Source organism: Protopterus annectens, chromosome 1.part2 (assembly GCF_019279795.1).
Source record: "Protopterus annectens isolate FY-2018-M chromosome 1.part2, PAN1.0, whole genome shotgun sequence".
In the NCBI taxonomy this organism is placed as follows: domain Eukaryota; kingdom Metazoa; phylum Chordata; order Ceratodontiformes; family Protopteridae; genus Protopterus; species Protopterus annectens.
Window position 1 is genome coordinate 153,615,688 of NC_056727.1, and position 26,134 is coordinate 153,641,821.

Below are 26,134 nucleotides of genomic sequence, written 5' to 3' on the forward strand. Positions count from 1 at the left end.
TTGCCCAATATAATGGTGTTTGGAGAGACCTTTATATTTTCCAGTGTTCTCAGGAAGGCCGAGTGGGGTTCCTGGGTTTGGGAGGGTGGTCTGTAGCAGGCTATGAACTGGAAGGCAGTTTTACCCACTGTTAGTTGCACATGGATAGTCTCTGATGCTTCGTGCTGTGCCACCAACCTGGAGGTGTGGGTATCTTTGACGAATATTGATACTCCCCCTCCTTTTGTGGCTCGGTCCAAGTTTGGGGGCTGAAAAGCATGGTATGAGGTATAACCTGGTAGTGCTGGGGTGCTCTTGGGAGCCTTGAACCAGGTTTCTGTTACTGCACAGATATTGATGTTCTCCATGATAAGGAGAGTTTTGAGTGCGTGCGTGCATCTTGAGGTTTGAACTTCTGACGTTGAGTAGTATTACTCTTAGTTTCTTATCCCTTGTGATACCTATGGAGGTGCATTTGTCTTTTGAGCCTTGCCTAAAAAAGGCACTATGGGGGTAGCAAGAGCCTTTGCCAATATCCGAAAGCCCAGGGGTGATAGGTGCAAGCCATCCCTAGCGAAGCATCGTGGCTTGTCGAGCATGTCATCCCAGGCTGACAGGCATTGGATCCCCTTTGAATAACACCAATACTTAAGCCAATTGTTGAAATTGATCATCTTGTCTTCATATTGTGGCATCATTCTTGGTGAGGGTAAGATGCTACTCAAGGTCAGGGTCATACCGCCCTGGGCTACATGCTCATAGAGCTCCTCTATGTCTCTTTTCATGTAGTCCAGGGAGGTATGTCTCAGGTCATTCACACCAGCATGGACAATGACTGAGTCATATTTGTACTTGCCTTGGAGTGACCTGAGTGCTTGTGTTATGTGGTGGATCCTAGCGCCCGACAGGCAGCTCACCATGACCTTCTCCTTGTTCAGCCTGGTGAGTGGGACGTCAGTGTGCCTGACGATAGAGTCACCTATTACAAGTGTATCAGGTGTGTTGTTTAGCCTTAAGGGCTGTGACTGTTCGGCACACTGGCTTTGTGAGCTATGTGTTGCACATGTTTTGTTTTGGGGTAGCGGTTGCTTGGGTGTCTGCTTTGGAGGTCTCTGCTGCTTAGGCAGATTTTTATTTAGAGCCTCCGAGTATGTTTTTGTGTGTTTATGTGTTTGGTTTGCTGTCGCGGTAGGTCTATGTGATACTGGAATTGTAGTGAGTGTGGTTTCCTTCTCCTCCTGACTGGTTATGCCAGTACTGAGTTGAGAGAGCTTAGCCTCCAGTTTGGCTATATGGTTGCATCTCTCACATGTATTGGAATTAGTTAGAAGGAGGAGAGGGTTGTCTGTGTACATGAGGCAGTTGTAACATTGCCTCAAGATTCCCAGATTCACCAGCTGGACCGGAGAGGAGATTGACAACTGACCTTTGGACATGCTAGAATAGTACTGGGAATTCCTTTATAATTGAAAAAAAGGCCAATGGTGAACAAGGTACTCAAGGGGAGTTTGTGAGGGTGTAGTGCTTTTAATTTTTTAGTGATGACTTAGTGAGCAAGTACCAGGTAACTTAAATGCAATGTGTTACAGGTAACTTAAATGCAAAAATGACAAACAGTAACTTTCTTTCAAGTGAAACAAGGAAATACTACAGTAAGCAATGCAGATATCACTAGGGATCCACAGAAGCGCTGAAAAGTCACGTTTTAGGTGGAATTAGCGTTTCAGGGAAATAACAAGCAAACAAACAACAAGCATACAAACAAAGCTAGATTCAGCAGGCCTGGATCTAGTCTATGCTACAGCAAACAAGGTGTACCAATTTCAGTAAGAAACAGTTCAAATATGCAGGCACTATAAGCCTTTAACCAGAAATTCCCAGCTCAGAAGGGCAGAGTCCAGCCTCTCCTCCCACAAGAGTGCAGACCACGAACCTTCTTAATGTAAAATAACTGGCCTGAAGCCCAAGTGCTTAAACTAGAACTAATACACTTTTAGAATAACAGACACTGAGCCCTCAATCAGCATTTCCCAACTTACAAGGATGTAAGCTACCTGTCCTGCCACCACAGTGCAGGCCACAAACCTTCCTAATGTAAAGCAACTGGTCTGAAGCTCAAGTCCTTAATCCAAAAGACTTAGAATGATAGCTACACTTTAATCAAGTTACTACCAAGCAGTAATAAATACAACTGAATACTTTAAAGAATGCCTGGATTAGTGCTCAAGTTATACAAACAAAGCTAGATTCAGCAGGCCTGGATCTAGTCTATGCTACAGCAAACAAGGTGTACCAATTTCAGTAAGAAGCAGTTCAAATATGCAGGCACTATAAGCCTTTAACCAGAAATTCCCACCTCAGAAGGGGAGAGTCCAGCCTCTCCTCCCACAAGAGTGCAGACCACAAACCCTCTTAATGTAAAATAACTGGCCTGAAGCCCAAGTGCTTAAACCAGAATTAATACACTTTTAGAATAACAGACACTGAGCCCTCAATCACCAGTTCCCAACTTAGAAGGATGTAAGCTACCTGTTCTGCCACTACAGTGCAGACCACAAACCTTCTTAATGTAAAACAACTGGTCTGAAGCCCAAGTGCTTAAACTAAAAGGCTTAGAATGAGTTACACCAAGCAGTAATAAATACAATTTTTTTAAGTGGAAAGAGAGAAAGGAGTAGTGGAAACTAAGCTGATTGGCCTTCTCAAATGTTCTCCCTGTAATGGGTAGAATGAGGTAATGACACTAGACTGGGAGGAGGGTCCCAGATCAAATTTACACTAGGGACGGGCAACTGCAAAGCCATCAACTATAAAAACACTATACCAACAGTGAGGGAGGGTGGGAAACAAACTGCAGAAATGTTTCTCATAGCTGAAAAGCAGCAGTGAGCCTTTAAATGAAAGTTTTAAACAGCTAAAGAAGCCTCTAGAGAAAAGAGTTTAACAGCAACAAGTTATCAGAAACAAACAACCCAACAGATGCTTAATAAAAGTGGACAATTTCCAGTTAATACCTCACACACAGTGAAACTAGCTAGAAAAATACACAGTACACAAAGTGCTATAAATAACAAAGAAATAAAGAACAAAATAAACAAAAAACAGGATACTTAATGTTATATATTATAGCTCCGAGTTTCCTCAGTGTCTTTCCTTCGATCAGCTCAGAGTGATATGTTCATAGTACATACCTATGAACCTATGAACAACACAATACGCCTTACTACACAGTGCTAGTTAAGAGTTCAGAGATCACAGAGAAATACATAAAATAATACAGTAGCAAAAGTTCTGACATCACAGAAAAACAAACTAGTCTAATCATCCTATTTCCTAGCTATATCTAAGAGAAAACACAGTTCTAAATAACTTACATATAGAGCAAAGCAGTGGTGGTGAAGTTGAATGTTCTCAAGATAAAATGCTCTGAGCTCTCTGATTCTCTTTCTTTAAATTGATAATACAGAGCTGCTTTACATGATATCATTCTTCACACTTCTGTGCTGTTCCCAGGATAACATGAACTACATTTACATTCTTTACACCTGGTCAGAAACCAGAGCAATAAAGGACATTTATACATGCAAATTCTAGCCATTAACTCTGGTCTTAAAACAATAGGCAGGATGCCTCCCTCTAGACATATCGTCTCCCAATTTTGACATCAAAGGTAGTCATGAAATGCTTGACTTAGCTTTCTTACAGCAGAGAGCACTGTTGTTACATTTTTGCAGTTCAATACCCAATGCATTCTTTTCACATTTAAGAGAACAAGCCTGTGGCTTACATTAATATTTACAAGTGACAGAATTATCTACAAAATTCTATCTGGCTAGGCTGGCAGCCTTCAGCTATCTTCACATGTACATCTTTAAAAAAACAAATATTCCTGCCATTTTTCAGACAGATTTATTTTATTTTTTCTTTGCTGACCAAGTTAGTCCCACTAGGCCAGTGACTCATTTTCAGGGAGACTGAGGTGGTAATAACTCTCAACCTCTTAGAGCAAGAAACCTGGACAAAGCAATAAATACAAGTGTGACAAAGGCCAAAAATAGGGACAATTCTTAAATATAGCTCTTACAAACTTAAAAAGTTGATAGAATAACAGGTTTTGCATTAGCATGAATTTTCTGAAGGGCATGAAGTCTGAAACTCAAATGCCTGTTGTTATCTAACTTCAGTCTTTAATAATTTGCCACCTATTTGCCATAATGAAACTATATGAACTATATGAAAAACAGACCAAACATATGAGGCAAAAATCTGTACAGTTAAGAGGTATGGGTGGTATTACTACTACTAGGTGAAATTTGGCCATGGCATTCAAGATCTTCTCCTACTCTTTTTAATAAGTGCCATGAGATCTTTTACATCCATCTGAGCTATCACTAACTCAAGCAGATGGGACTTTGGTTTAATCTCATCCAAAGAATGACACAGTCAGGAGTGCAGCAACCCCCACCCCAAAAGCTGCACTTCAGTATGAGTCATCCAATTACTCAGCGTGAACAGAGATCCCACAGCCTTCTGATCTTTCAGTACCAAAGACGAGTATGCTACCTGTTGCAGCACTGATACTGCACTACATTTAAGGTGGTACTATGTTCAAAATAAGACTTCAAATATGTCTAACAATAAATCCAAAACATGTCCATCACTCTTTTAGCCAATGGGCTCTCTCTTTTCTTTCCACTATCTTATTTTTATATATGTCACTGAAATTTGCGTCACAGATACTACTATTCCTTGGGTTAAAACCAGTTTTGCTGAAAAATATACAGCTGAGAAGGAGGGTGGTAATATCATCTTCCTTGGGACCCTACATAGATCAGAGACTATAGGTAAAAATAAGGCAAGAAAGGGATATTAGGTAAAGCTCTCCTGTATAGGGCACTAACATCAAGCTGTGCTTTATTCTTAGTCAGTGGTTTTGTGCTTTTCTGGACATTGCATTATAAACTTTTTATACTGTTTGTCAGAATTATTTCTTTTAAACTACGTTTACAATATTGCACTTATCTTTTAAATCAGTTTTGTGTGTTGTGTTCATTCTTTATCTAACGTTAAAGCTATTAGTTTAAGGCATTTTTATAGTCTGCAGTATATTTTTTTTGGTTTACGTGCTGGACATAAGTGTACTGACTGGACTCTCATTTTACTGATTCTTTACTCTCTTCTGAAATCTTTCCCCATCCACCCATCATATTCCTGTTGTGCTTTTATACTTGGAGGCTTTTCAGCTGCCTGCCCCTACTGTATATCTTGCCTTGGAAGCTCGTCCAAGTCTCATCTTCTGTATACCTGGCCCTAGAAGGTTCTCCCAGTCTTATCTCCTCTACTTATTTTTCTGGATGTCCTTACATTCAGTGCTGCAGTATTCTTAACATATGGGGATTCCCTGCTGTGGAAGCCTGATGTTTGGCCAGTCTAACACTCCTGCTGATTTAAAAGTACGCTAAACATCACCCAAATGCTCCTTGTATAGTGGAGGACATAAAGGTGACGTTCAAGCCTACCATAGTCAGAAATTCTTTACCGCCAATCCGAATGTATCTTTTCACCATTGGTCTGTTTATCTGCATCCATTTTCTGCTATTTGAATGCATTTTTGTTCTCCAGTGACTACAGTCACCTGTTTGCTAAGGCTATTAAAAATCTGATGTTATTTGTTTCTTTTCATCTTAGATCTTTAGGACTTGCTGTAGCCAAGCAAACTATTTCTTCTTCAATTTCTAAGGCTGTTTCTTTTTGTTACACTTTTCATGACAAGTGCCTTCCCTCTTCAGTCAAGGCTCATTATACTAGAGCTGTGGCTTCTTCTGGTGCTTTTTTCAGGGGCTTAGATACTACTTCTATTCTTGAAGCAGCTACCTGGACTTCTGTGCATACCTACACCAAGTTAGATGTTATCTCTACAGCTAGGGCTGGTTTTGCTAGTACCATTCTTCATGGCTTTTTAGGGGACTCTTCCCCCTCCCTAGTTTCCTCTTGAGCTTTGGTACTCTTCAGTATCTTATGAAGCAGTGAATGTAAAGATATACTACAGTTGTGTAGAATCTTACCATAACAGTAGATGTCTTTGTTTTCACTGCTGCAGTATTCACTCCATCCCTCCTTTCCCCTAGTATTTTGCCTTCCTGGATGTACAGATTACCTTTTGGGTTCTTTGGACTGGTGTTCCTACTGGTGTAATCAGCTGTGGTAGGCCTGAATGTCACCTTTATGCCCTACACTATGACAGAAGCTTTTGGGTGACCTTTGACATACCTTTAAAGCACCAAGAGTCTTTGGTAGACTGGCTAGCTGTCAGACTTCCATGGTACGGAATCCCCATTTGCCAAGAATATTGCAGCAGGGAAGGCAAAGACATCTACTGTTCTGGTAAGATTTTAAACAACTGTAACCAAACAGCAACCGGACAAAGGAAGGGCACCATGCTTTTGATGAAAACGCATTCTGAACTAAGTGTGTGGCGTTAATATTTCACGAGAATTTATTATTTTTTGGTGGCAATAAAGGAGTTGATCCCAAGCGTGGTGCCCTTCCTTTGTCCGGTTACTGTTTGGTTACTTGTTTTTACTACTGGACTTCTCCTTTTTGATTTTGCACAACTGTACTTTACTGACAGAAGAAACTGGGAAGGTCCTTTCATAGACTGATAGTGTACTTTAAAAATGCTTTAAAGTGTGTCTGTTCCTCATTGCCAGCTTATATGCTCTTGAATCATTTCTAATTACTTGTAGGTAGTTGTTAGATTTGTTTTTGGTACCTTTTCACTTGTGGCTAACTAGAGTGTGTCTTTATATTGAGAAGTAAGATTGTTTTATCAGACAGAGGGCTTATAACAGGCTTAGTTGTCTGGTGTTAATCTGCATGTGAGAGCTACTTTTGCTGTGATTTTACATTCAGATGTTCTTTCCTGTCACTTGGGAATTTCAAACACTTGAGGTATTATAGTCATCATTTCTGAGGAAGTAGTGTGTGAGTATTGTAGCTGTAAAAAAAGAATGAGCCATTGAATTCTCATTTAAACCTATAACTCAGTGTCTGACATTTTTACAACTGTCGTTCAGATGGTAAAGTATCTATTGATCCTTATTTCAAACCACTTGTATGACCTGGGTGGAAATGTATGAAGATGTCACACAGAGGGGATGAGTAGCATATTCACAAACATGCTACATACCTGTAGTCTTCAGGTTCAGGCACCTAGGCAGTGAGACATTTCCAATTGGTACATTTGACTGGGGACACATGACTGACTTGACATTAAGCTGCAGAGAAATATGGCTTTATGCAAATTCCCTGTGGACAAAAAGAAGACTGTGTTGCCATGTCCACAACTTCAATAGCCAAATGCACAGGGGAAAAACAATGCTCATGGTCACCAAGACAACATGAGACAGCAGAAAATATGGCAGGCATCAGCAGCAGGCTGGCCAGAGGGCATGTCAGGTGCAGTAAAAATGCAGTGCACAATGGGCAATGCCTTTATAAGTGGTGTATGTAGACCACTACCCCCTTCACAGTGTCTAGGGAACATTACCTAAAATGCATACTGAAGCATAAATGTGACTACAGTAGCCTGCATGATTTCCTCCATGCTGTAGCACACTTCTTCATGTTGTAGTTGCATACACTGAGCACAACACTCATTACTTCTTCTGCCTCCATGCCCTTGGTTATTAAAACTGTGAGCATGGCAGTGTGTGCTTCTCTTTGCCCACAGGGAATTTGGAAACAGCTATATTTTTCTGTAGCTGAATGTTACTTCAGCCATGTGTCCCCAGCCAAATGTACCACAGGGAAATCTCTCGCTGCCTAGGTGCCTGAACCCATAGTCTTCACCCAAATTAATGGTACTCATTACTCAACAGATTCTTTTCCTTATATTTTGCTGTCTGCATTCACTACTATTTAGTGACCTCCAATTCATGCAGTATTATGCCAGAAAGTATCTACTTTCATAATTCCACTGGGGAACCTTGGCACCATCAGTCTCACTCCATAAACTGGCATTGCAGTATAGTAATGGCCTGCAGATTCAACACTTTAGGCTTGGTTGACTTGTGGCTTCACTCCTTTTTAATTTCTCTAAATGTTTTGGGTTTCTAATATCATGATAGTAATGGACCTTATTCCTGTGTCAAGATATGATCAGAGTTCAGGAAATTAAGATTGCTTAAGTCTTTGTCGCTTGTCATGAACATTCTTAACACCTGCAATGTACTCTGAATTGACTCCTTCTGCAGTTATGTAGTTTAATGTATTGGAAGTATATTTAAATATGTTTGAATATTCTTTTTTATTAATGCTGCCAGTGTTATTACTGGATCTGTCTGGGTGTCTCTATCCCACATTTTACATTTATTTAAAACACATTTAACTAATATTTTTTTGCAAATACTGGCATTTTATGAATTTGTTTCACTCAGTAAATTGGGCATAATAATCAATGGATGTAGCTATATCAATAATTAATGTTACTCTTGTCCTTTTCTCTTTGACTTCTAGATATGGTTTTCTTGCTTCTACTGTCTTGACTATTGGCACTGTGTGATCCAGCATGATCAAAATTTCTATCAGTAATGCTCTGTGGTTCATATTTCCAGTGATTCTCAGCTATCTGCATGTTGTAGTGTTTGCACAATCCCAAACACAACAGTCTTGCCACATTGCTGTCCCTTTCAATATATAGGCCCTCTGTTACAGAACCCGCTTTCTTTTCTTTTTTCCACTTTTTCTATAGACTTTGAAAACCATTGTGTAAATGCACACTATCTTTATCTGCCATTATTAGCCTTTCATCTTTTGGTTTTATTCACCTCTCATCAACTACGTATGTATCAAATTTTGATTAACGTGTGATTGTTCCAGGTTCTCAAATCTTGCCACTGTAATTGTGGGCTTTCACTTTTTTTTCCTTTTTTTCCTGGTCTTTATATTCTTTGTTTCCTATTTATGTGCTTTCTTTTGTTGCTGAAATGTTTCTGCTAAACTAAGCAAAGATATCAACTTAGACTTTTTTTCTTTGTTTTCATAGTTTAGAACCCTCATTGTATTTAGACGTGATGATGTCAATAAATATGTACTCAGCCCCAAGATATTAACTTAGACTTGTTTTTTTTTTCTTTGTTTTCATGGTTTAGAACCATTGTTATGCTTAGATATGATGATGTTAATAAATACGTACACTGCCCCTCAACTTCAGACCCAAGCATGCAATTAATTTTGGGGAGGTCCATACCAGATTCAGATCAAAAGACATATAACTATGCCATTAACTTTTTTTTATACATCCTTTGATATGCATGAAGCATTGTTTCTTGTTTTCCTGCCCAACTAATCTAGTGCTTTCTGAGATAAAGCACACCAAAACTATAAGTTAGAATAGGAAGAGCAAGCTGATTTGTAGCTTGAGCTATAGTTCCAGATGTCAAGGGATTTTTCAATATTAACTTCAATCTTCTGATGTACTCCTTACTCATTTTCTGTCATTTGTTTGTGTTTTGTTCATGTTTTACTGCACCTTCTCAGTATTTATCGACATTTGTTTTCAACTGAAAGAAGATACTGGTCTAGTGGAAATAACCAGGACAATAAAGAGAAATTCATTTGTTACTATACAGTTTACCTGATTTTGATATTTGATATTGCGCCAGTTTACTGCATAAAAATCTTATAGATATATAATTATTTTTATAAATTAATGAAATTCTAGTAAATTTTAAACATATTATCCCTTATAGGTTACTTATGATAGCTTAACTATTTTTAATTATTATAATAATGCCTATTTAAGTTGCTTTTAATATGTTACTAATATAACAATTCTATTATAATGATGCATTAAATATTTTAAATATCTTAATGATCTGTGATATAGTTAGGGATTATTAGATTTATTTTCATTAGCTGTGTTGGAATTAGCAGCTAATATATTTGTAAGATTTAAACTTTTTTATGTAGTCTATGTATAATTACGAAAATACATGATTATTCTTTTGGTAGTGATATTCTCTTAATATATTTCTTTTAACAAAATTTGAGTTGAAGAGATCTGATTATTTTTCCGAGTTAATATATTTTTTGTTAGAAAAGTGAGGATAATAACGTGATAGAGCATGACTAAAATTAATAGTAGATTTATAAATGTTAATATGTGTGTATGCATATCATACACACAGGCACATGCACTCATGGTTCAAGTGAAATTCATCAACCCTATCATTGGTCAGTGACTGGTTAGACGAAAAAATTTAGTGGACTAAACAGATGGTCAACAGGTGTACAAGATCCCACAATTCTTGGGGATGGGAAATACGCAGTTTCCCAGAGACTGTGAAATCTCAAAAGTTAGTATTTATAATTAGCTGGGTGTGGGGGTGAAAGAAAATAGTGTTTTATTGCAATTTTCTTAAGTGTAAGGTTTGTATGCTCTGAGATTGTTGATCTGCATAAGGGCAGTAGCGTGTCAATATTTGCAAAGTTGAAGTCTTCTTGACTTTGTAAACATTGATATTTGGGCATTTCATTTAATTTTAGTTTGTAAAAAAAAGATAGATTTCTGTGTTTTTTTTTTTTTAATGTTTGAGTTTTTAGAAATTTGATCACGCCAATATATATCTGTCTATGTATACATATATATATATATATATATATATATATATATATATATATATATATATATGTGTGTGTGTGTGTGTATGTGTGTATATATAATATACATATATATGGGTCTACTGCTCTACATCGAAAGAACACTTCTTCAAAATAGAGCAGGAGACCCACACTTCAGCGAAAGTTCACTTCAACGAAAGTGCACTTTCACTAAAGTCTAGTTCCCCAGGCGACCCAAAAAAATCACTAAAACATGTTTTTGCAGGGGGCAAACCCCCCTGCACACACCCCTACTTAAATATACCAACTCCAAGATCACACTGCAGTGAGAAAAAGGGAATAATCCCATTCCACGCTGTAGTGTGATTGCCGAAGTCAATGTTCGAAGTTTCACTACTTCGAACAAGTGGACTCGGTGAAGTGGGTTCAAAGAAGTGAAACTTCGAACATCTGCGTGGATCCCACACACACACACACACACACACACACACACACATATATATATATATATATATATATATATATATATATATATATATATATATATATAATTTAAACCAGATAGTTTAATATATTTTTTATTATTGTACTCTCAGTGCATTTTGTTATTATTTACACAGGTTGAAAGAGCAAAGTTAACCTAGTTCTTATAGTGGTTGTTTGGTTTGGTAAATAGGTTGGATGGATTATCTTTTCAAACTAGGAACCTTAGGCTCCATGTGATGAGATTAATAAAAGTATAAATCATGTAAGATATTTTTTATGTTTTATTTGTTGTCTACATCAATGTTTGATTTATTTTTCAATATTAATATTTTGCTATTAATTTTCATATGTCTATTTTATTCATGCTAATGCCTAGTGAATTACTTATTTCAGAATCTTATAGTATAACATGCCTCAGTTAATCTGTTTATCAGTTAATGCTGATGGGCTTAAAATTTTATTTATTTTATTTATTTTACATTTTTAACCGGTCTAGTCCAGCTGGATATATGCCTATTTACAGTAGAGGCCCAGGGAGAAAAGCTCCACTAGAAACACTAAAAATAAGAAAGCAGTTCTAAATCTAAACAAGATAATAAGGATTATAAACAACACTAAATGTAGTAGTAACATAGAAAAATGAAATAAATATTACAAGAAACAGCATACAGGGATGGCAGGGTGGCCAAATGGTTAAGGTGTTTGCCTTACAAACACAAGGTGCAGGATTTGAGTCTCACAAGGGATAATTGGCTAGGCTTAAAATGGCTCGCAAGGGCAGTTAGCTTAGTACTAACCTATGAACTATGAACTATACAGGGTAAAACAACTGTTTTAACAGTATGATACAAGAAATAATTTGCAGTAGATAATACTTAATGTTCATAGGTAATTCCTATAGGTTTCTATGATTATGATTTCTACAGTCAGAGGTTGTGAGAAGAGATAACTTAATTAAACAAAGTATGATCTTGTAAAAATATTAGCGGAGAGGGCACAGAATTAGTCAGGGTTACTGCAGGGGCATAGCCAATGAGATTTGAGGTGTCTTTTGAGGTTTTGTTTAAAGAGGGGTACAGAGGTGAGTGAAGTGTGCTCATTAGGTAGTAGGTTCCAAACTTTTCCAGCAGTGTTTGAGAACAGGGAATCACCTGCCAAGTTGTTGGCCTTGATTATACTAACTAGGAGTTTGTTTGAAGAGCGTAATGTATTAAGATTTTTGTAGGGGAAGATGAGGTTAGAGAGGATAGGAGTGTTATTAGGTTGATTTAGGATTTTATGGACAATGGTAAGCTGGGTAAGATGGAGTTGGTTTTGTAGTTCTAGCCAACCGAGCTGTTTTAGATTCTGGCAATGGTGAGTTCTAAAGGGATTCCCAGAGGCAAATCTGGCAATGTTATTGTAGGAGTTAGCTAACTTGAGAAGATTATTTTTTTTTCAAATTAGTGTATATGAGTGGGGTGTAAAGAAGAGTTGAGATTAGATGGGAATGGGCAATTGTGGTTCTGGCTATAGGAGTCAGGAAGTATTTAATCCTGTATAGGGAGCCCATTTTTCTATTTACTGTTTTTATAGTTTTGTTAATATGGCTATCAAAGGTAAGGTTATTATCTATTGTAATTCCTAAGAGATTGGTGGTGAAGTCTGGGGATATGAGGGTACCAGTGTTAGATATTACTGAGAAATCTACAGGGGAGGACTTGCTAGAAGGAGTAAAGAGTAGGAGCTTGTTTTTTTTGGGATTCAGGAGGAGACAACATTTTAAGAACCATGTCTCTACAGTATTGAATACCATCTGAGTCAGGGATTGCAGTTCAGAAGAGGAATTGGCTGAGCATATGATTGTTGAATCGTCAGCATAATGAATACAGGTAGCTTGGGGAATTGCTAAGAATAGATCATTGATAAATAGTGAGAACAAGAGAGGACCTAGAATGGAGCCCTGAGGGACTCCAAGGGTGACTGGAAGGTATGATGATATCTTGTTCTCCCAAAGCACTGCCTGCTGCCTATTACTGAGGTAGGAATTGAACCATTGTACAGCCTGAGTGTCAAGAGAAAGGGATTTGAGAATATTTATAAGCAGATGGTGGTTTACCATATTAATGGCTTTAGAAAGATCAGTGAAGAGTGCTGAAGAGAGGATTTTATTATTACGGCTTCTGTTAATGGAATCAGTGAAGGATAAAAGGGCAGTGGTGGTACTGTGAAATGGTCTAAAACCATGCCGGCTATTAGCTAGTGTATTGTATTGAATTAAATGTTCTAGCAGCTGACAATGAATGCATTTTTTCATGATTTTAGCTAAGGGTGATAGAAGGGCTATGGGTCTATAGTTAGAATATTCATATGAGTTACCACCTTTGTGTAGGGGTATAATGTGAGAGATTTTCCAGATGGCTGGGATAGTTCCCTCATTAATGGTTCTGTTAATAAGGATAGATATAGGATAGGCTATGGCTTTTGCAGCTTTTTGTAGATATTCAGATGGTATCTGGCCAGCAGAAGGAGTACATGGCTTAAGTTTTAGGAGAAGTTTAAAGATGCAGGTAGTAGAGATGGGTTGTAGTCGAAAAGAAGGGAGAGCACTAGAACTGGGGGTAGAGAGGCTTGAGCTATCTGGGGATAGTTGACTGGATAGTGATTGTATAGCTTCTGTGACGAAGGTATTGAAGGCATTGGCAGTTTGCTGGGGAATGTTAAGACTATACCCTAGTGGTGCTGGAGTACTGGAGTGCCCTGGGTGTAGAAGTCTATTGATACTTGTCCAAAACTTTTGTGGAGTATTTTGGTGGGTTTGTTGCAGTTTGCAATAAAAGTTCTTTTTGTCTGTGAGTACAGCTTTTTTTGTTATATTTCTCAGTTGCCTAAAAGTTTGCTGGTCTGAGATATTTTTGGTGGCATGCCACTTAGCCTAAGATTTGTTCCTGATTAAGATGTTTTGTCTGGTTTCTTTTGAGAGCCAGGGAGCTGGTTTTGACTTGATTCTAATGGAACGCTTAGGTGCATGTTGGTCTAGGATAGTTAAGAATTTAGAGTTAAAGTATTTAACAGCCTCTTCAAGTGGAAGTCTTTTTAGAGGGTTCCAGTCACATGCAATCAGCTCACTTTGGAATTGCGTAAGGTTAAAGTGTTTGGTATTCCGTGAGTTTTTATATGTTGGGGGGTTTAAAATGTCATTCTTTTGCCTGATAATATAGGTCAATGAGTGATCGCTTATATCATCAGGTAAGGTTCCTACCTTATAGGTTTGGTGAAGTTTATTGATAAGAATCCAATCAAAGGTGCTCTCATTTTGGCTTGGTTTGTTTATTCTGGTTGTGGAGTTGATGGTTTGAGAGAAACCATGAAGGCTGATATGGGATGTAGGATTTTCAGTGTTAACACATTTCCAATCCCCCTAGTATTACTGTTTCTTGTGGGTAAGTTGTTGACACCTAGTCTAGGATAACCTCTATTGCACTGGTGTTATTACCAGCTGGTAAGTAGATACAGATAATGCATAAGGACTTACTTGGGTTCAGTTGTAGTCTGGAAATGAGGACTTCTGCATTATTGTCCAAGGGTGGGTTATATGGTGAAGAGGTGATTTGCAGGCCATCTTTAAACAGAATTGCTACTCCCCCTCCCTTACCCTTTATGTGGTCTTGTCTGAATATATTATATCCTGGAGGGATAATTTCAATATCTTTAGTTCCAGGTTTTAACCATGTCTCAGTCAGACATAGGATATCAAAGGAGTGAACTTCTAGGAGAGCATGGAGATGGGCTACTTTATTGTTTAAACTCTGAATATTGAGTTGTGCTAGTAGGAGTGAGTTGGGAGTTCGAGATGGAATTAGTGGGATAGAAGGATTGTGGTTATGAGTTTCAATTGTTGAGATATTTGTCAGGCCAGGGTTAAGATGAATGTCATCATCTTTTAAGGAGAGGTTTTAGTCTTAGTCTGGGATTATGTATATTAATATTTGAATATTTATCTTTCTTTACTATGAGACTGTAATACTTAATGTGTTTAAATCTGCGGTATTTGGCTAGCAGGTAGTTAGGTATGGCTGTAATGTTTATATGACTATGGGAGAGAGTAAGAGTCTGTGTAGTTGTTTGTTTGTTGGGGTAGTAAAACTGTAGATGTATCAGGTTTTCATAGGAAGTAAGGAGATAGGCTGAGGTTAGAATAGGTATGCGTGTGGTAATGAGTAGCAACTTGGTAAGGGTAGAGTGAGTTAGCATGTTTGTTGTAGGCATGTTACTATGTTTGGATAAGAGTGATTTGTAGGTGTTAGGATTAAAGTAAGACAATTAGAGAGGAAATAGGATGTGGTTAGTTTAAGTGGAGGGAAATTGTTAGTGGTTAGATGTCAGGTTAGGGTGTGGTTCTAAACAATTAGAGTAGTGGGGATGTCTAATTGGTGGGATGGGGAAGAGGATGTGGTAAGGAAGTATAAGTCCAGGGCCTCTGGGGGTGTGTGGAATTTGGGGGTAGGGTAGGGGAGCAGAGTGAGCCCGCAGGGCGAATGGAGAGGGTAGAGACAAGAGAGGGAGGCATGTTGAAAAGTACAATCAGTGAAAAAGCATATGATGTAAGGTAGAGTAATATAAGACATGTGTAAAGAGATAGGGTAGAAGTGGGAGGAGTGTAGGAGGGGGTTTAGTAGGTAGAATACAATATATAAAAGGATGAAGTGGAGTGCAATAGAGTAGTCACAGAGATGAAGTGGAGAATATTTAACCATGAAACGTGGGCCAGGGATAGGAAAAAGATTAGATGCAGAAGTAGCAGGTAAACTGAGAGGGGAGAAGAGCTGGGAGAGGATGCCACCTAGTGGAAGAACTCTAAAATACAGTGGAAATTCTGAGAGGACAGGCCAGGGATAAAAACTAAGAGGCTATAAGTAAGGTACAAAGCTAGTAAGGAGGAAAGGTACACAGTCTATACAGGAATGGCTGCTGGCTATCCTGGCTTAAAGTGACCTATTAGTCACCATAAATTAGTTGTAACAATTCTAGAATGTACTGGCAGGTTTAGGATACAAACATACTTTTGCTTCCTTTTTAATACTTTGGGGAGCAGGATGGTAGATGCTATGCTGAAACACCAGATTAGAGTGGGTCCTTAGCCTTCAGGTCAGAGGAGTCAGATTCCCAAGGACAGGATATGGAGCTCGGTGAGTTGGGTACTTGATAGAACATGTGAAAGAAAAAGAACAGATACAGTGGATAAGAATTTGACTTTAGTACAGGACTTAAACAACATATGCTCAGCAAATATAGTAACATATAAAAACAGCAGAGATATCTGATGCGTGATGAAATATTATACCGTATCTTTCTAGTAAGCCGGTAATATTAGCCAAGGCAAACCTTACCGAACAGCAATTAAAACATAATGAACTGGATAACACACTAAAATTAGCAGCAGTGTCATTCTCAATTGTTACTAATTAAAGTATTTAGTGAAATAAAGACATAGATTAATGATACTTAAGTATGCACAAATAGAGTGAGAAACACGCTTCCGCACCCACAAACACGTAGAGAAAAAGCATTAAAGGCATTCACAGGGAAAGACCAAATCTCTGATTAAGAAAGTAGAAATGGTGTCTAAACCAAGAAAATGCTATGTTCATATTACAAAGTTAAAAGCAGGCATAAACGTATAGCATTTGGTATTTAAGCTTAAACTCTACTTTTAGACTAATGGTCGATAGCTAGATAGCTAGCCAAGTGCCAGATCTACATTATTTATATTAAGAACTAGGACCTGAGCAGGAACCACTAATACCACTACTAAAATGGTGCTGTTAAAATATAGCTTTTACACCTTTGTTATAATGAGAGGCAGGTTCTCATAAGTTTACAAATTACAATACTAAATTGAGAGTAGTACTCCTTTATAACACACTACTCTATCTGCTGCCCACATCAATGACTTAGGCAGGGGCAAAAAAAGCATCAAGGCAGGAACTTCAATGGATTGAATTATCAAGCACCTTTCCCACAATCTAGACACAAAGTATTTCCCCTTAAGAGCAAAGACATAAGGCGCAGTGCATAAATTGTCTGGTCATTAGGGAAGCATTTAATTAAGTGATTCCACGAGTAAAAGAAGGCAAGCTATAAAATTAATAAAGCTAATTGTGAAGGCAACGCATATATCACTCAAAGAAAAGTAATCAGTGGTCGCTGCTGTTTGTTGAAGTGAGAACAGCATTAAACATAAAACACTGGCACCATGTGGAACAATTACTACAGACTCCACAAGGGTGCTAAAATTGGATTCTTACATTTAAAATAGCATTAAACACTATTTGGTGAGTTTACTTAAATTCTTAAATATTTTTAAGCTCAAGTTATGTATTTTTTTCTCCAGGAAACACATCTAATTCAAAATTATATTAATAGCTATACAGTTATTGTTAGTTACAATTTTAAAGAAAAGAGAAGCATTGTAATTCTGTGGAAAAATAATGTTGTAATGCCCAAAATAATTAATATTTGTAGTCATAGCAAAGGTGGGGTGTATAGTAGTAACAGAAGCAATATAATTACAGGGTAGACTATATATTTTAGTAAATGCTAGTTTAATATCAGGAATTAGAGCTAAAATTACCAAGAAATATCTGGATATTATCATTTCACATATGAGAGGATGTGTTACTATGGCTAGTGATTTTAACTGTCTGCTAAATGAAAAATGCACTAGTGCTTCTATCAAACATAGAATCTCTGTTGCAGACAAAGCTCTACTAAACTTTACTGAAACAATCAGTATTGAAGATATTAACAGTTTTGTCAAATCTAATTCTTTATTTTATACTCATTATTCATAAAGATTTGGAACTCAATTCAAAATAGACAGTATTTTTATTTCAAATGATTTAATTTCTAGGTTGAAAAACAGTTAAAGTGGTATCCTGTCTCTTATCAGATCACAACTGTATTACATATGAAGCTATTGTTAAACCAAGAAGCTTAGTCTCTTTTCAAAGACTACAATCCAATAAAATAATAAAACAATTTAAAAAAGGTAGTTTCTTGAGAAATTCAAATTTTTACACATGAAGAAAATGGAAGGATTTTAGATGCATTTCTTTGGGATTCTTTAAAAGTTTACATTAATGGTAAAATGAATGGTTCAAAAGGAAATAATTGGATAAATAATTATTAAATTAATAACCCTGATAGAATCATTAAAACAGAATTTACAAAATGTCATAAAAGACTCACTTATTGAAATGACAAACTTAATTCTACATCATAAAATTATCAATTAGATTTATAAAAATCAAATTGCAATTTTATTCTGTAAATCTCAAAAGTTTACATAAATTAGCTATTAGATAAAATATTAGGTCTAATCCTATTAAAGAGATTACTGTATCAGGCAGTAGAAAAAAACAACAGATCTAGAAGAAATTTTAGAATGTTTTGGAGATTTTAATGCATTTAATAAGTCCAGTGATATTAAGCTGCAAACAGAAGTTAAATGTGTTTAAGAAATAATATACATAATAACTTACCTTATGACAAAATAAAATTGAAAAACCTAATACAATGATAGAAATAAAAGAGCAAATAATAGAGGAAATAAAACAGTTGCAAGATTATAAATCCCTGGTAATGATAGAAGTATACATGAACTTTATAACATTTTGCCTCTTCAGACATTAGTCATTTTATTACATGTTTTTTCTCCCTTTCAAGACAGACCTAATGTGTTACCTTATTGAAAGCATATAATTTTGTGCCCTATACTTAAGCAAGACAAAAATCATCATTGTATTCCTTTTATAGACCCACATCTCTTTTAAACCCTGATTATAACATCTTTATGCTTGCTTATGCTAACAGAATCAAACATTTTCTAACTGTACAAATTGATGAGGATAAAACCAGCTTTATATTGAACAGACTCATGATAATATTAAAATAATAATTACATTAAGTAAGTAAGCCAATGACATGAAGAAAGAAATATCAATATTTAGCTTAAATCTCACTAAAGCTTTTGAATATGTAGATTAATTTTATTTATTCTCTGTATTAGAAATGCATTATTTGAATCAGAACTTCTCTGCTTTTCAACCAGTTAAGATTTGTAAAGGAACAAAACAAGGCTGTTTATTGTCTCCCTTATTATTTGCTTTGGTGATTGAACCCTTTCCTAATTATATAAGATCAAATTTAGAAATAGTTGGGTTTAAAATAAATGATTACTATACACCTAAAATCTAGTTCTCTGAAAATTATATTTTATTGACAATTGGTAATATTGATAAATATATAACTTCTTTATCTAAGTCATTCATTTTTTAATCTGTATTGGATCTTAGTCTGAATAATAGTAAAATGAATATCGTATTGATAAAGAATTAAAAGAACTATTAAAGAAGTGTAATAAATATAATTAGGGCACTGCACAAATTAAGTATCTAGGAATTACTTTATCACATAACTATAAAGAAATAACATGAATTAACTATAATAATATTTGGATTATGTCAAAGCATTAATAAATAAGTGGAACCAAATAATATTTCTCAAAGAAAGAGTAATTTTAATTAAGATGATTATTTTTCAAAAATATTTTTTGTTAATCACACTACTTCTCTTTTTCCCTCTATAGAGTTTGTTAAAGAATTTAAAAATGTCATTTTAAAATTCTTCTGGTTTTCTAATAAATCAAGAGTGGCTTTAAAGCATCATATGAGAGATATGAATAATGGTGGATCAGGATTCCTGGTTATAGAAGTTTATCCTTTAGTATCTGTCATAAAAATGTAGCTTTATGGCTAAGTTCTAATTACTCATCTTGGTGAAAAATGCTTCATGAGATTATTTGGATGAACAGTGACAGTAGTGTAACTAATCATTATTTTTTGATCTCAGGGAATAGTTTTAAATAATTATAAAGAAATGTTTTATTAACTTCAACAATAAACATCCTGACTCACATTATATAAATAATATTTTAATTAAAAAATCTTATTGTTAAGAACACTGATTTGAAATCTTGGCTGTTTACAATATTTCTCATAGCTTCTATTGGAGATCTTAGTGATACTTTTACTTTCCCTAAAATTAAGAGTTTAAAAGATCGTTTTTGGGACCAAAGGATGAATAGAACAAAATTTAATTTAAAATAAAATGAAAGTTAAGAAGCAGAACACTTAATACAGTTACATTAAAATGCACATAAAATAGCAAATAAATTAGGTAATATTGATACTAATCTATTCAGTTTCCTTTATATCACATTCCTTTCCCATGCTGATATTCTCTTGGTGCTGTAACATCTCTGCTATAAATGTTGTTTTGCACATTTATCAAGATGAAATATTTTTATATCATCTAAAAAAGTTTTAATCATTTGTAGTTGTGCTTTCAGATGCTCATCTAATGAGCTATACAATTTTAAATCAGCCACAAAAAGTAGATGAGATGTCTTTGAACAAGATTACTTTCTGGAAGATAAACTTCAACCATAGCCTAGTTTATTAAGTAAACATCTTAACTGGTTAAGGGCAAGACAAAACAAAAGTGGGGACAAAGAATCACCATAGAGTATCCCCTTTGGATTTTTATCCCTATGATAATAATTTACCCTTTATTATGACTCTGCTGTACAGAGGTTTGCCACTGTTTCATAGTCACCAACATGTGATTGATCATTGTAGGGTATATCTTAAACATTTGTAAGCATTCCATAATCCATGAATGTGAGATGTTGTTGAATGTTTTTCTTTTTTTTTTTTCTATTGTAGATTAAAAGAAAGTGGACTAATCACTGAAAAGTGCTAAATGAACAATCAACTTATTACATTGAGGATTAAAACTCAAATAATATGTCCAAAGATAATGTGGTAATCACTTTTTTTCTAACCAAGAACTTCATCAGGACATTAGAAACTAAACAACAAATCCATTAAATAACTTTATACAAAGTCATGCAACAAATCAGCTGACACTCTTTCCAATATTTATAGAAATATTTTCTTAAAAAATAACTATTAACTTTAGATAAATAAATATTTCATACAGGTGGTGATACAACCTACAATTCACAGTCTTCTTGTTTTTAATTAACATTTAATGTTTATACTTTCAATCCTGGAACCATATTAGCAGCTAAAGATAGTTGCCATTTCACTTCTTTTACTTCCAACTTATTATTAAAACATCTAATAATGCATCATCTTTAAGCGTAACAAAAATAAAGTAAAATTGTTTAAAGTTTTTACACACTAATGCATGTTTCACTAAAGCATTTTTGATGTCCATATTCTTGATTGCAAACTGATGTTCCTTTACCTTCTGTAACAGCTTTCTAGTAGTTTTATCTACATAGAAACTGTTGCAGGCATCATGAGGTTTTAAATAAACCACCTCACTTGAATTACAAATGTATCTATCCCTAATAAAAATGTCTCTTTTTGTGTTTTAAAAATCCGTACACAAAAAACAGTATTGCTAAATCTACATAATCTACATTTGTAACATGGGAAAGTACCTGCTGACTTATTAATATTCACTAGTTTTTTTTATTGTCCCTATCCAAACTGTCTTTAATGTTATATGTCTTCTTATAGACACATTTTCAAAAATGCCCTATAGTGGGTACTAAATCTTGGTTTCCTGTTATAATTTTCCAATAATCAACAATACTTTCTTTGATGTTATTCATGTCTCTGCTAAATGGAACTGGAAATAATCTAGTGATAGAATCTGCCTGTTCATTTTTAAGTATCTAGTTGATTTTTTAGCATAGGTTTGTTATTACTTGAATGATTTTGCAGTCATGCTTAAGGATTTCTTTATTTTCATATTTATTTTTATTTTTATTCTAATTGCTTCATTTGATTGCTCATTTTATAGTTGTGTAATGATTAGCAACAATGTGTCACATGCTTTTGCTAGAGAGTTATTTAATGGGCTTGCAGTTTATAATTTTAAGTTTACAATTGTAAGTTCTGATGAAGTCTCTGTGTTTAGGGGGATGAAAGTGCTTAACTTCTGCGGTGTCTTATAAATTCAGATGTATGAAGATCCAGTATTATATCTGGTCTGGATGACTGAAGAGAGTATACCACCAGAACAGATTTGGCAGTCCTAGGATTATGTGTTAGATCATTATTCGAAAAAGAACCCAGCATCTCTAGCACTAAAATAACATCACAACAACCTGAATGACATGATTTCTGTCACACATAATTTCATATCATATGACCACTTTTCTATATAAATGCTCATGACTAACTTCTGCACACTTCTCTCAGATAGTGATAGCAATGGGAATAGGAAGTATTTCATAGAACAAATATTAACTTTTGACTGGGGCTTTCTAGATCTCACTTCACCTTTCTGGCAGATGTATAAATTAGGTTAGTTTGCATGTGATTGCATTAAACAATTCTTTTGTTTGATGGAATCTAGAGTCCTTCTCCAGATGTAGGTGACAGTATCAACAAACTTTATTCAACAATTAGAAAATGACAAATATTCTGATATTGCTGAGGACTGAATCAGTTTTGGTAGGCATAATATGGGCAAGCTAGCAGGTTTGGTAACTTATTTTCTGGGTCTGAAACTTTCTTTTCTGCTTGCTGAACCTTCTTAAGGGGAATTCAGTCTGAATCACAACAGCACAATGTTATACTATCTATTGCACTTAGCAACATCAGACTTGGCTTTCCTTATACCCCAATTGATAACATCATGCTGTAACCTAGTCACTAAATCTGCTATTACATACTTGCTAATAGATCTTGTTGCAGATTGTGTTGCTAGTTCAGGTCATTTTGGTATTTTTGATAGCTTTGGCATACAATAGGACATTCCCTTCATTTGCTGAAGCCTACCACATGTTGTAGACCTGCTGTGACAATGTTTTATTAGATGCATGTCAGAAGAGTTTAAAGACTCTTAAGTAATTAAGACAGAGCTCTGAATCAGGCAAGCATGCTATTGTGCTACAAGAAGAAATGGGAAAGATATGGAGAATTTGTAGAATATTTGTATTGTCATAGGTGATATGTAGTTAATAATAACTCAATAGTTTAGCAGATGAACATAATAATTGTCTCCCTAATAGCTAACTTGTAAAATTGATAAGCAGTAAGCAGTAATGGCTGGGACTGTGCTTCTTTGAAATTATTTGCTACTAAAGATGTTTAAAACAAAAGAGATACACTTGTACTGTTTAGTCTCAGATATCATTTTCTACTAGTGTCTTTCATATTATGCTTTATATGTAACAATCTAAGGGACTATTTAAAATCTGATATATAATCTGAAGACTTTTGTTACCACTATATCACTGTAATTGCTACGTTTTCTCACATGCAAACTTTATATTCCTGTGTTAACTGTTGAATGAATTTCATCTGTCAAGTACTGATTTGTGAAATACATATCATGGTCAGTTTTGCTCCATAAATATTTCCTTCTTTGGTAACAACACACAATAAAGAATGCATCCAGTACAGTTCAACAGTGGTTGTAAGGTTACTGGTGACTGCTCAAAAGATAGAAAGTCAGGTGTTATTATTATGACTTATTATATTATATCATAAATGTGTCGGTATTCCTTTAAGTATTTGTTAGCCCAGTTGCTCATTATACCGTAGAGATTAATGCTTTCTTACCTCATAACACTTTGTCATTCCTCACATTTTCATTTAATCCCTGACTACAAACTAACAGTAATTCCTTATATTTACAAGCAGTGTGTAATGTTAAAAAGTACTTTTTTATGAATATTACTCACCCATCTTTTTTCCTTCATGTGTTAAAGAATGTCTTTCTTTACTGTGATTGAAATTTATACCACACAGCATATTAATTCACACCAACAGATCAGAATAAGTATTGACCAGTTCTTCAAGGTATGATAATTAATATAAATGTTGACCTGTGGATTTTGAGTCTGTAAATAAATACACATGTAGGTATCAGCCACCATTTAATATCATCAGCAGTGCAACATGTTGTCATAATTTAAACTTGCTCTGCGGTTAAATATAATTTGATCTTTGCTATCATACTTTTATTTTTATTTTAAGATTGCATCTCTATTCACTGTTTTCACTTTCCAGACAAGATTATTTTATAATCCTCTGTTGTATATACTTTTCAGTTGTGAAAAAGTTCCCAGTGTATTAAAATAGTCTTTGGTGGAAATTTTAACTTAACGCTTCATTGGATTATATAGCAAGATTCTGTTATTTTCCATTCCTGTTTATTATCCTACATGAAACCCGGGCAGGGATTTAGATACAATTTATGTATAGTGCCATGCCAATTACCTTGTGTAGCAGCCATGCAAAGGGTGTGGATGATTCTAAAACAATGCATAATATATTTCTTCTTAGCTGTGACTCATCCCATGCAGCACTACAGCGGAACATAGTACTATTCTCTGAATCCCAGTCTAAGAAAGTTCAAAGATTAACTGTCCTCAAAAAAGTTGGAAAAAACATAGCTTTGTTTCCTCTTTCACTTTGTTGAAGCCAGAGAGTTTAATTAATGACAACAATTTATTTTTTATATATTAACAAGTGTGATAACCTTGAATTGTGAAATATTCTGTTATGTTTATAATGAGGCATGTCTTTCAAATTGTATTTTATTCTATTTTGCAGAAGAATAGAGAAAGCAAATAAACTTGTGGATATTGATCAGGATGCCATATGGAATCTTCCAAACCTCAGATTTCTGTAAGAGATTTCATATTTTGAGAAACACTTTGAATTAAGTAACAGTATCTACTGAGTGTATATTTATGTGCTGAATAGCAGGAATTATGGATGAAATAATTTGTGCTAGCATTCCGTACCACTGCTGACTTTCAGTATAGTACCTTGACTGGCTTATTTAACTGTTAAGTTTTTAGAAGTTATTTCATTAGAAAAAGCAAATTGTAATCTTTTGATCTACACTGTATCCCTGCTTTTTCTAGTAATAGTTCCTAACATTGAAAGAAAAAGCATAAGGAACTATGCCTGTGCATTTTCATTGCTTTTTTCTTTTACTTACTAATTTCTTCTGTATATTGCATTTTGATTTATTGATTTTAATCCTTACAATGGAGATTATCCACGATAAAGAAAAATGTACAATGTATCTGAAATATTATTTATACCATTTTTGCACTGTGGCAGCCCCCCCCCCCCCAATTAATCACCTATTTACACATTTTTTATACACAATATACATTTTATTTTATTTATATTTGTTTACAAGGGTAATGCACTGATCAATATTAATCAATTTCCAGCTCAGTCTGGATGAAATACAAAACATTTCACAAACAAAAAAAATACAGAAATGTAAACAATAACAGAGTAGTTCAGACTGATTACATAAAAAAAACTGTGAATATATATTATATTGTAGTGAGCAAGCAAAATGCAATGTAATAGTCAAGCAGTGTATGAAGTACAATATCTACATTAGTTTCTAAAGTAGGTCAATCATCAGTAAATATTGTGAGAAGAAAAAAGACTTGGAGAGGATATAGGTTAGGTAATATGTCCTGTATTGATGTAGGAGCATTAGGCTTCTTTGAAGAAGTGTTTTTGAAATTGTATTCTGAATTATGAATAAGTGTAGATTTCTTTAATATAGAGTAAGACAGCTTGCCAAAAAAATGAGTTTCCTGAGAAGTGAAAGCATTTGCAGTGCTGGGGAGTTTCATTCTAGGGGTAAGTAAAGTTGGTATGGCTTGTGAATAGTGTCTCAGATTGTATGAGGAGGTTTCTTCATGAATTCTAGCTGCAAGGTGAATAAATGTGTGGAGTTGGAATAGTTCATAGAGTCAGGATCCCAAAAGTAGCTTAGATCTTTGTTTTGTGAGAAGGCAGTTGGCTTTTTCTAGGGTGATACATTTATGCACAGAGACAGGCAAGTTGATAATGAATAAGCAGATGCTAGGGATAGTGGGAGTGTGACAGTGTTTTTCTTGGAGGCAGAAGCAAAAATTGGGAGTCTATATTCAAGTTGAGAAAAGAGAACTCCTTTGCCAATGGCTACTCTAGCTGACTGG

General features: G+C 35.2%; 1 long non-coding RNA gene across 1 annotated transcript in view; it reads left to right on the forward strand.

The window, feature by feature from the left end:
- LOC122792456 overlaps positions 1 to 24,799 on the forward strand; it is a 74,600-nt gene extending 49,801 nt beyond the window's left edge. The window contains exon 3 of the long non-coding RNA XR_006363308.1: positions 24,732 to 24,799. This is a non-coding gene — a long non-coding RNA (uncharacterized LOC122792456). The remainder of the gene's footprint in view (positions 1 to 24,731) is intronic.
- The last annotated feature ends 1,335 nt before the right edge of the window (positions 24,800 to 26,134 follow it).